This window comes from Castor canadensis, chromosome 14 (assembly GCF_047511655.1).
Source record: "Castor canadensis chromosome 14, mCasCan1.hap1v2, whole genome shotgun sequence".
Lineage (NCBI taxonomy): Eukaryota > Metazoa > Chordata > Mammalia > Rodentia > Castoridae > Castor > Castor canadensis.
In genome coordinates this window covers 28,453,232-28,465,178 of record NC_133399.1, presented here as the reverse complement: position 1 = coordinate 28,465,178, position 11,947 = coordinate 28,453,232, and the positions used below count along the sequence as shown (strand labels likewise).

At 34.7% G+C, this 11,947-nt stretch overlaps 1 pseudogene; it reads left to right on the top strand.

Annotated features, from left to right (window-relative positions):
* Positions 1–640: 640 nt before the first annotated feature.
* On the top strand, positions 641–10,625 carry LOC109677824 (olfactory receptor 7E178-like; annotated as a pseudogene).
* The last annotated feature ends 1,322 nt before the right edge of the window (positions 10,626–11,947 follow it).

The window sequence follows — 11,947 nt, the reverse complement described above, 5'->3', positions numbered from 1 at the left end:
TTTGTGACAATAAGAAAATAAGTTTGTGTTTTACCAAAAAAATGAATCAGGATATTGAAATTAACAGTATTTTCCTTGTGAGCAGACAACATGCACTTATCTCTGAGTTTAGTAATATGTCAAGTACAACAGGTTGATCTGCTGAGGAGTCTTCCCAGGGCTCCCTTCACGTCCTTGTTCCTCAGGCTGTAGATGAAGGGGTTCAGCATGGGTATAATCACAGTGTACATGAGTGAACAATCATACTTCCCTGGGAAGAATGGGTCACAGCAGAACTGAGGTGCATCCCAAGTCCTGTTCCATAGAACAAGGAGACCACACAGAGGTGAGATGCACATGTGGAAAATGCCTTACACGTCCCTGTATTTGAGGACATCCTCATTAAGGAAGAGACAATCTGAGAGTAGGAAAAGAGAATCCCAGTGACAGGAAACATACCCAGCAGGGCAGTTGCTATATACAAAACAATGTTATTGATATGGGCATCAGATAGGGCCACTTGAGGAATGTGAGGAAGATAACAGACAAAGTATGGGATTTCAGTGCCAATGGAGAACTTCAGATGCATTAACAGTAGAAGGTGAAGCAGAGCAACCCAGAAAATGATGAACCAAGATGTAAGAACAAACAGGACACAGACATGAGGGTTCATGTTGACCAGCATGTTTGGGACTGTGGTAGAAGTGAAACAGATGTCAACAAAGGAGAGATTACAGAGAAAGAAGTACATGGGGGTGTGGAGGTGGGAGTCAAAGAGAGTAGCAAGGGTGATGGTCATATTCCCAAGTACTGTGACCACATACATGGTCAGGAACAGCCCAAAGAGAATGGGCTGCAGTCCCAGATCATCTGAGAGACCCAAGAGGAGAAATTCTGACGTTTCTGTGTCTTTTTCTATTCCCATTCACTGACTTTTCTGCTTTAGAAGGAAGCAACAAGGTAACTCAACATTTAGCCAAATGAAAAACTCAGGAAATAGTCATTTTACAATCTCACCCATGGATGATAGATGAAATACATGAGATTTTTCTCCTGATAAAGATTTCCTCAGCCATGTTGTAGACAATTTTCATGTAACAGTTACATAAGTATTCACAATTTTATTGAATTATCAAATTCTCTCTTTTATCATCTATTCATTGTTTTTTATTCCTTTTATTGATGGTAATTGTATTTTGAACTCAGGGCTTCACATTTGCTAGGAAAGCACCCTAATCACTTGATGCAATACCTTCTAGTTGCAATTATAGACCTGTACTATTACACCTGGCTTGATTGTTGTGTTGGTGTCTCACCCATTTTCAGCATTGGCTGGTCTTGAATTGTGATCCGTCTGATCTTTACCTCCCTTTTTTCAGCATGGGCTGGTCTTGAATTGTGATCCTCCTGATCTTTACCTCCCAAGTAGCTGACAAGTATGAGCTACCAGGCCCTACAATCTTCACTTTTATCACTCTATATGTTAATCTGTGATGTTTCAAATTAGTTAAAGGCACTTCATTTCTTTTACATTGTAATATCTTATGTCATTCTAACAACACAGGACATCTATGATAATTATTTTGAAAAGATAATTCCCCCAGTGTACACTATAGTTCTGTACAAACTCTATTCTTGATTCAAATTCCAGAAATGAGTTTGGCCAGTTCCCTTATCATCTGTGTCAATATAATATATCATTCAAAGTCTGTTAGCCAAAAAGACACTGCCATAGGAGTAGAAAATGTTCACTATGTAGTAGGATTGAAGAGAAAAATTAATGAGACAATGCTAATAATTTGTCTATTCTGATTACTGTGATATACATTGGGCATTTTGTGAAAGTCAGATTCTGTTCTTAACATCACAACAGATGACTCTTATATGGCTATCATTTACCAATGTAAATGATGGGGCAGACTTCAAGTGTAGAATTATTGTCATTGTTAATACAGAAGGTTGATGCCTCCTTTGACTGCCATATACCACTACTAACTGTGTCCTAATTCCAGAGAAGGCATGGCCAATGATGTTTTCCAAGAAGAGTGAAAAAGAAAGTGTCCTAGAAAGGTATGAATAAGAAATAAAGATACACCAACATTACAATCATATACAAGGAATGTGTGATTGTGTGTGCTCATGTGTTCATGTCCTTGAGTGAATATGTACTTTATTAAAATTAGTTTAGCTAATAGGAAAACATATATTTCACACAATTGAAGCAATTATTCAGAAGTTGGAAAAACTGAATCCATCTTGGAATAGTAGAAAGGAAATGAAAACGGGAAAGTAAATATGCATGCTTTCTATTTTTAAAAATGGTCAACATTATGAATGTCTGAGAATAGTGATTATTTAAAAATAGATAGGATTGACAGAAGAACATGCATATCTCATAAGCTAAGAGAGAATTGTCTGCAATTTAAATATATGGTCAGGAACAAGAAAGAAGGCCAAATGTTAATGAGAGAAATTAAAGAATGATGAAATACGTTAGGCTGAATGAACAGCATGTGTGATTACCATATTGGACAGTGAAGTTGATACAGGAATTGATTTAAGAAGCCTGTGTGACAAAGAAACAGCCTACCTTAGACCTTTCTGTATTTTTCTTTGATTTTCCCCCCACTCTCAAAATTACAATTTATTTGTAGGAATGATACTTTGACAACTTAGTCTCATCATTTGCTTTTCATTGAATGAGAAGGATCCTTTCTAATTGAAGATGTTGAATAAATACATATTGGATTTATGATAAATATTGAAAGTAAAATCAACCATGTCACAAAAATAAATTTTCAAAATTAACACAGGCCTGCCTATGCGTGAGAAATTTAGTAAAGTTAAGGTGCTAAATAAGTAATTTATACAAATAAATGGTTATCAGGTAATATCATTTCTGTGTATAAACATGGAACATTGGTTAAAACAATTCACTACCAAAGTTGGTCAATGAATATAAATCCTATCCACAATTACAAAAAAAAATGCACTTGTGAAAAATTATCCAGTTATCACTGCTCTGAGCAAGGTTTGAGATTGTCATTAAGCAAAGATATCAAGGACAATACCACAACCCATTAAATAATTTTTTGTTTGCAAATAACATTGACCTGGCAGAGTGACTCAAATGGTACAGTGCCTGCCTAGCAAGCCCTGAGCTCAAACCCACCAAAAAAATTCTTCCAAACTGCACTAAACAGGAGATGGTATACTAAAACATTAGAGTATTTGTGATAAATTCATGAAAATGAATTTTTATCATTTGATATTTTCTACAAATTTAAATGGATTGGTAATAGGAAGAAAAGAAATTTGGGTGTTGAATATCAGAAATAATTACTGTTAGATGCTACTTTGGACTGTAAATGAGAACTACAATATAGAACTCATAAGCACTACCAATAAGAGAAATCAACCAGTAAAAACAAGAAAATTAAAAAAAAAATATGGACAAAAAAGACAGTATCTCATTAATACAAAAATTTGGTGAGTATTTAGAGAAAAATAAAATTGGCTGCAAGGTACCAAAAAAGGAGCCTAAACTTTTGTAGGAAAGAAGTAAAAAGTATTAAAGACTACAGAAAATAAATCAAGGAAGTAAAAATAAATCAAGGTCCTAAAATGTAAGACAAGGAAATCCTACACTACCTGGGTGATAATAATCTCAGTAGAAACTGAAGTTCCTTTAAAGTATGGGGAATTCACTTTCATAGGCTAAACAAACAGGCTCTTGACCATACTCATTAATCTACAGGTGAAATCTGCTGACTGTGATCTTTCCTGTTTTTCTTCTTAGTCCACCAGCCTTTCTGGGATGCACCAGCTCTCTCAGATGTCTACCTCTGAAGCTTTCTCTTCTCCGTCATTTTATTTGCCTTCAGAAAATCCACATGGGTTTTCACAGAGAGCAGTGCCAGAGAATAGCAGCTATCTGGCACCTGGGACATGTTTAAAGTTTCTACTGTCTCAATTATCAGACCTCCTCATTCCATCACTTGATCTACTGTCTTAACAATATGCAAACAGTTGGTCTTCCCTGGGGTTAAAAGAAAAATGGAAAAGTTTCTCTCATTTTTCTGTTTATTTAGGCAGCAGTAGGATGAGCTAGAATTATTTCTTCCAGAGATAAAATTCTTTTTATTCCTTTGGATTGATTTAAGAGTAACAAATGTCCCCTAAGGAAAGTTTAACTTCTTCATGAAGCAAATCCAAGGAAATGGCTCTCTGTGATGATTCTTTAAAGACACATTGAAAATTTTATTCATTATATTTCTTAAAAATCAACAAGATTTTGTGATTAACATGGCAAGATTATATTTAGAAGCATTGGACACTGTGAAAAGATATGTACAATCTCTTTAACTGGGACCACTGTTGCCATTGTAGCACCAAGAGTCACTTTAAGATTGGCATCATTGTTGCCACTACTGGGCTGTAATTCCATGACTACTTGGCTGGTATAATACTGGAGCATGCATGAAAACTCTTAGTGAGATTAGCATAGCACTAAGGCACACTCTGTGACTGTTGCTGCTGAGACAGTGCATAATTGAGTTTTAGCTTGAATGTGACAATTTAATTGGTTGGTGCCAATGCAGACTGCAGAATGTGTCTGCTTGCAGGTGTTTAGAGTTACTATATGTTGCTGGGGCTGATCTAGAGCTTAAGACAGTGCATACCAGCCTGCAACCAAGGGCCATGTACAGTGCTGGGGTTCATGGAAGTAAGCTAGGCTAAGTGTTCAAAGAGAAGTGCTGTTCTTACTTTTCACTGTTCTTCCAGAACCTAGACTGCCAATGTTTGGGCAAGTATTTCATATATAATGTAAAATTGTCTTTTTTCTTCTTTTCCATTAATCTTTTCTCATAGTATCAACAGGTACTGTGATTTGTTACCTTACTATCTTAGATATTTTGAATGTCTTTTTCATTTGCAGATTATTATTTAAGTTATTCAAAATTATTCAATTTCATCACATTGATGTGGATCCAAAATGTATCTCACATGAAATTTCCAGCAAGTCTACCCAGGTCTCAGTCTTTTCCCCAGGGAATGAAATGGCAGCAACATGTACAATGCAAGCTCACTCATGAGACAGGATCAGACGCATACAGGTTGTATAACCATAGACAATGTGAGCTCATTCATCATCCAGGGGTTGGCAGGATTGGGAAGGACTTTCGTTAATAAGTGAATGCAAAATAGGAAATTGAAAGATCATGCTTGGACTCAGTCAATGATTTCCTTGCCTCTTATGATCTATTTGATATATTTTTCTATGTATCCAATTCTCTATCTTTGTAATGACACTTGGGCATACAGATTAACACATTTCACTCTTAAGTGTATATCATTAAAGGCAGACAGCCACAAGTAGTTAGAATTCCAAGAACATACAATACAAGGCAAAGATGTTCAAATCTTATCTTACAGTATATACTAAAGTTAACTCAAAAACAGATTAGTAGATTAGATACAAAAACTAAAATCATAAAAATTTCAGAAGAAAATAGAATGTTCTCATTGGATTCTGCAAAGTATTCTGAAATACAAAGCATGTTAACAAGAAAAACAAAATTCACTGTAGTACTCTTCAGTGAAAGGAAGCCTTTGTTAAGCAAATGGCACATAAATCTGTAACAAAGAACAATGGAACAAGATAGAAAGCATAAAAATGATTCCAGAAATTTATAGATAAATAGTAGTTCAATTATTTTTTTAAATAAAGGCAATCCAAGTTTATTCACCATACATGTAACAAAGGTCATGCCAGTTTTTGGAATTACAATGATACACATGATTAAATATACCTACCCATATTTGGGATTTACATGAATAATTTTATTGTAACATATTAATGATGTTTTGTCATAACACTTTGCTATGTAATAATTCTTCACCCTTGTCTTCAATCCCCAGTACTTTCTTCTGAATAATCTTATCTACTGCTGACATTTTCCATATATCACAAAACGTAAGAAATGAAGGTTGGGGATATACTGATGTGTGCAGTAAGCTATTGAAAAATGGGTGATGGGAGATATAGGAGTAAGGGATAGTAATGGAAGATGTCGAACAGACCAACCTAAAGTATACTGACAGTGGGCATACATTGAGATGCACCTTTGAACATCAACTAAGATATATATTAATTTGAAGCATTTCGTTCGTTCTTTTTTTTTCTTTTTTGGACTCTCTTGTTCACGTATGGTGGCTCACATGTAATCCTATCTAATCTGGAGGCACAGATCAGGAGGATGATTATTTGAGGTCAACCTAGGCAAAAACTTAGTGAGATTATCTGAAGCAATAAAAAACTGGCATGTTAATGTGTTCCTGTCATCTCAGCAGTGTGGGAAACAGAAGTAGTAAGATCTCAGTCCAGGTTGACCCACGTATAAACATAAGATCTTGTTCAAAAAGTAACTAAAGTGAAAAGGGCTGGGCTTATAGTTCAGGTGGCAAAGTGTGCTCTGAAGAACAAGTGCAAGACCCTGTATGCAAACACACTTTCTGCCAAAGAAACACGAATATCATTTTGTTGAATTTTTCATCTAAATCTGGTACTGACATCTTTAATTCATTTATAAGTTTCTTTGTCTCTTTTGGGAGGAACTGACAATATCTAAAATTAAACTTGTGATTTCTTTGTCAATCATTTTAACCATTTCAAAATATATTAAATGGTTACTATGAGTTATGGACTTTGGAAGAGTACTGTTCCTTGTGTTTGAGCTTTGTGATTTGCAAATCTGTTGGGATGGATATCTCTTCTTGTTTTATACGGGAGTCTTCTTTAGCAAACAATCTTCTTTGTATTGTTTATATTAGCATATAATTGTTGTAGGGGGGACTGTGACATTTCCATAAATGAATATAATATAGTCTTGTTTGATTCATTCCCTTTATTGTTCTCCCTCTTCTCTCTGCCTTTTCTTAAAATGACTTCAACAGATTTCAATATTTCATATTCATATATGTGTAGAAATACATAAACCATATTCACCTTCCATTACTGTCCTCATCACACTAGTACCTTCCCCTTAATATAGCCAGTTTTTCATTCCTGTCCTTCATTGTTTAAGTGTATGTTCATTGATAAGTGGGGCTTTGTACTTTAATCAGTCTAACCCCCCTCTATTTTCTTCTAAGGTATCACTCTGGGGTGAGAAAGCAGAACAGAATGAGAGCAAAAACAAAATCAGATATTTCAACCTAGTAAAACTAAAATGTGAATAAATTCCTACAGTCTCAGTAAGGATAGATAAGAAAGTAGGAAATAAAGTAAATAAAATTAAATTATCAATTATGAAATTAATATTAATATTAATATTAATGGGAGCTATGGAAAGCAAGTGAGAGAAGAACAACATAGATAAGAAAGGAAAATATTCAAAGAAAGAACGAAAAATCACAGTGAAAGGAAAAATAAAACATATACAGAGCCAGGCAAAGCAATGAAAAAACACTCAACAGTCCCTATTTGCTGAGAACAGGGAAAATCAAACTGCTTCAATTTCTACCGAAGCTTCTCATTTTATAGTATACTTTTGTTGTAGTTAGTAGGAACCCACCTATTCCTGGAGCAATAAGACAGAAATAACAAAATGTTTTATGCATCAGGCACAGAGTATGACAATTTATTTTTGAATTTTGCCTCCTCCACTTATTATTTTTATGATGTAAGCAGTATCTCTTATTTCTAAGATATAGGCAAGTTGTTAGCATTCCTGAGACGTAACTTTGTCATCTGTGTTGATTGTACTACTGCACTGATTAAGGAATAAACAAAAATGGAAGCATCCAATGTGGTGAAAAGGTAAAATAGAACTGAGATATTTTTATGATTATTAAAGACAGGTTAACTTTCATACCCTTCAACTAACACATTGTGTAATCTGAAGTTAATGTATTCCTACTCATGCTTTGGATGTTCTATTTTAGTCACTATAAATGGATATTATGTTTCTTTGGTAAAGCATGACTACTTTCCATTTCTAATGCCCAGAGCTATTCTTGCATGGCACAGAAGAAGCATCAAAAATATTCTGTTGAACATGAAATCACCCAATGATTCAATCACCAAACTGACCAAAATCAGTTTCATTCAACTCATTCGTGGTTTCCTATCTGAACTTCCATTCCTTGCAGGAATTCCCCATAGAAATCAGGATTAAATAATAGCCTCTTGTTTATGTCTATATATTAAATATCTGGACTCTATATTTTCACGTAATATGACCTGTATCATTAATCTCTTTATAGACAATGGCAAATTTTTGTGTGGATGAAAGAGCAAAATGGCATAGGTTTACCTACCTTAGTTTTTAGGTCAGACACATTTAAATTTTATGTCTCCAAGATCCAGTGCACATAGGCAATTGTATTCATCAAGAAAGTAGATATTTTGATAATGATGAAATTATTTATTTGAGAAGAGTTATTTGGGCCAAACATTAATTAAATTCTACATATCTCTAAGATATCAAACAGGTATTGGAGATCCACGTTATTCTGTCATTTCCTGTAAATTGTATGAGCACTGAGAGATGGTAAGATTTACATACATTGTCTACACTAAGCATGTCAATGTTAAGAGACTAATTGTTAAATGTATGAGACCCTTATCAGTCCACTTTCTCATGTACTGTAGCCACAAAGAACTACCATTCTCTTTACAAGATTAAGTTACTCAGTGTTTTATATTGAAGGATATGTCTAGGCCAGCTGGAAGATGACTTGATTGTATTTCTCAAGAATAAAGAACATACTTGATACATTCCAAAGTGTTATTGGTACACCAAATATAGTTAACTAAGAGTGAAACTGAAAATGCATTAAAATTTTGGAAATCAAAAGTTAGCTTTAATCTCAGATTACTGAGAAAGTCTCATTCTTGGAGTATGGAGATAGGCTTAAATTTTCAAAGTGTTGTCATAATAATAACCTGATAAATAAATGATATCCTTACTTCTTTCACTGCTACATATCACTTAGTGCATTTGAAGTGAATATGCAATGTCATAATCCCATTTAAAAATGTAGGTCCAAGTAAATTATTAGATTTCATTAGCAAAAGGTACTGTATTGCACACTACTTAATGATCTTTAGTTACATTTGAGATAATTTTTTAAAGAAAACAATTTATTTTTGCATAAATCAGTACTGACAGAAATATTGAGAGGAAATCCTTACAAATTCCTGCGTATATTTGCCTTTGACACAATGGGATCATTTGAAGGGAGATACAAGAATTCAAATTTTTGGGTAATTAAATTCTTAGTTTATTGAGAATGAGGGTTCATTACTATGAAAGACTACATAATATTTCCAATTCTTTGTCAAACAATAGGTTGTGATTTATTGAAATCATAGAATTGCTATGACTGTTTTTTCACTATAATTAAGTGATACAAGCAGGTGAATGCAAAAAGTTAAAATATAAACAGTAGTAGAAAGAGTGGATTTGTCAAAATGGAGAAGCCAGGCATGTTGACTGTGAGGAAGGAATTTCATGATGTTTAGTTCTGGGCTACATAGCTAGATGCTGTGACAAAATTAAGCAAGCAAAAAATTCTGAGAAACATTTTGAAATATATGGCTTCTTGTGAATATATCATTTCTAAATTATTAAATTCAGAGTATGCATAAATTATTAAATATCTCTTAAGTTTCTCAATCTTTTTCTTTTTTTTAAAGGTGTTCAAGACATACAGAATCCACAAATCTAACAATTTTCCCAGAATTCCATCTCCTGGGACTCTCAGAGTATCCAGAACTGCAGCCCATTCTCTATGGACTTTTCCTCCTTATGTACCTTGTCACAGTGCTTGGAAACTTGCTCATCATCCTGGTTGTCAGCTCTGAATCTCACCTCCACACACCCGTGCACTTTTTCCTCTCAAACCTGTCCTTTGCTGACATCTGTTTCATCTCCTCAACAGTCCCAAAGATGCTTACAGATATCTAATCTCACAGCAGAGTCATCTCCTATGTGGGCTGCCAGACTCAGATGTCTCCTTTTCTCTTTTTTGTATGTATGGATGATATGCTGCTGACTGTGATGGCCTATGACAGGTTTGTGGCTATATGTCACCCCCTGCATTACCCAGTTATTATGAACTCCCACTTCTGTGTCTTCTTAGTTTTCATGTCATTTCTGTTTAGCCTTGTGGCGTCCCAGATACACAATTTGATTGTGTTACAATTTCCCTTTTTTAAGGATGTGGAAATTGGTAATTTCTTCTGTGACGCTTCTCAACTCCGTAATCTTACCTGTTCTGATTCCTTCACAAATTACATAGTCAAGTATTTTGTTGGTGCTATATTTGGTTTTCTCCCAATCTCTTGAATCCTTTTCTCTTACTATAAAATTATTTCATCTATTCTTAGGAACCCATCAGCAGGTGGTAAATACAAAGCCTTTTCCACCTGTGGGTCTCACCTGTCAGTTGCTTATTTATTTTATGGATCAGCTGCTGGAGAGTACCTTGGTTCAGTTGTATCATCTTCTCCCAGGAAGGCAGCAGTGGCCTCGGTGATATACACTGTTGTCACCCCTATGCTAAATCCCTTCATCTACAGCCCAAGCAACAGGGACATTCAAATTGCCCTCTGGAGACTGCATGGCAGTTCAATATAATCTCATTTTCTCTTTCATTCTTTTTCTAGAGTATGTTGGAAAATCCCATAATCCAAAACTACACATTTTCTCCTTAGCCATATTATATGTCTAGTTTGAAAACTTTCATTTTTATCCATTTTATGTATCTAAATATTGTTTCTTCTATGCCCACATTGGACATAAACAGAAACATCACAACTGCCAACATACCTGTGGAACCATTGTAGTTTCTGAGCAAAGACCCTGACCTCCAAGTGAAATGCAAAACTCTTTCTATAAAATTCAAATTGAATCTGTTTTCACAGCTTAAATATAGTTTCCTTAAGAATTCCACATCTAGTACCAATTTAACTAGGCAATGTCCGAGGGTATCACTATTACTAAATTTGGCTTTTATTGGAATCACCTTGAGAAGTAAAATACAGATAACTAGTTTTCATTTCCATAAATTCTGATTTACGTGGACCTTTCTACTTATGAGTAGAAATCCTTCACAGATAATTCAGATGATAGTTTTTAAAAGTTTTAAGCCATAGTGGGCAAGTAAGGGTTGCCTTATTGTAGTATCAGCTGAAATGATTTCTTCAATTATCTGCTTTAACCACATTGTCCTTCAACACCACACACTTTGTGCTTATGCTAGTTTTTAAGCTACTGTGTTTCTCCTCCAAACTCTCCCTCTGTTATTATCCTTTTTTCTTAAACTACTGGGTATCAAACACTCGGCTTCATGCTCACTATGCAATGCCTCTACCACTGAGCTGTACATATAGCTGCTATCAATATAATTTAATGCTGAGTGGGGATACTCTACTTTCCATCTGGTTTTGTTGTTACACACTTCCATTCATTGTCATTAATTTTCACTACATTAAATCTGAATATATTTCACTAATCCCTTCCCATCCCTAATCTTCAGTGCTGTAAAGCCTCCATTTTGTTGCTGTCTCTTTGATAATATGCTGCATTTTGTGTTCATCCTGCAATTAAGAATCAAATCGGCATCTCATACTCAACTATGTCTGCAAAATACTTATATTTGTTTCTATTCATAGAAAGAAATCTAAGTAATAAACTGTAAAATGTAGAAAAATGTGAGTCATTAGATATTGCAGTATTTTAAAAGTAGTTAATAGCAGGTTTAACATATGCTATTGTACAGAGTGTCTAAGTGAAGTTTCATTGGTGGTATCCTATTCTATGTTTTCCATACAAGTCTAACACTGCCACCCTCCTTGGTATCTGGCTTTCATTTGTGTCATGTGTTCTCCCTCTCTCATGTGTTCACACCACTGTAATCTAATTGGCCATTAGGTCCTCATCATAGCTGAAACCATGAT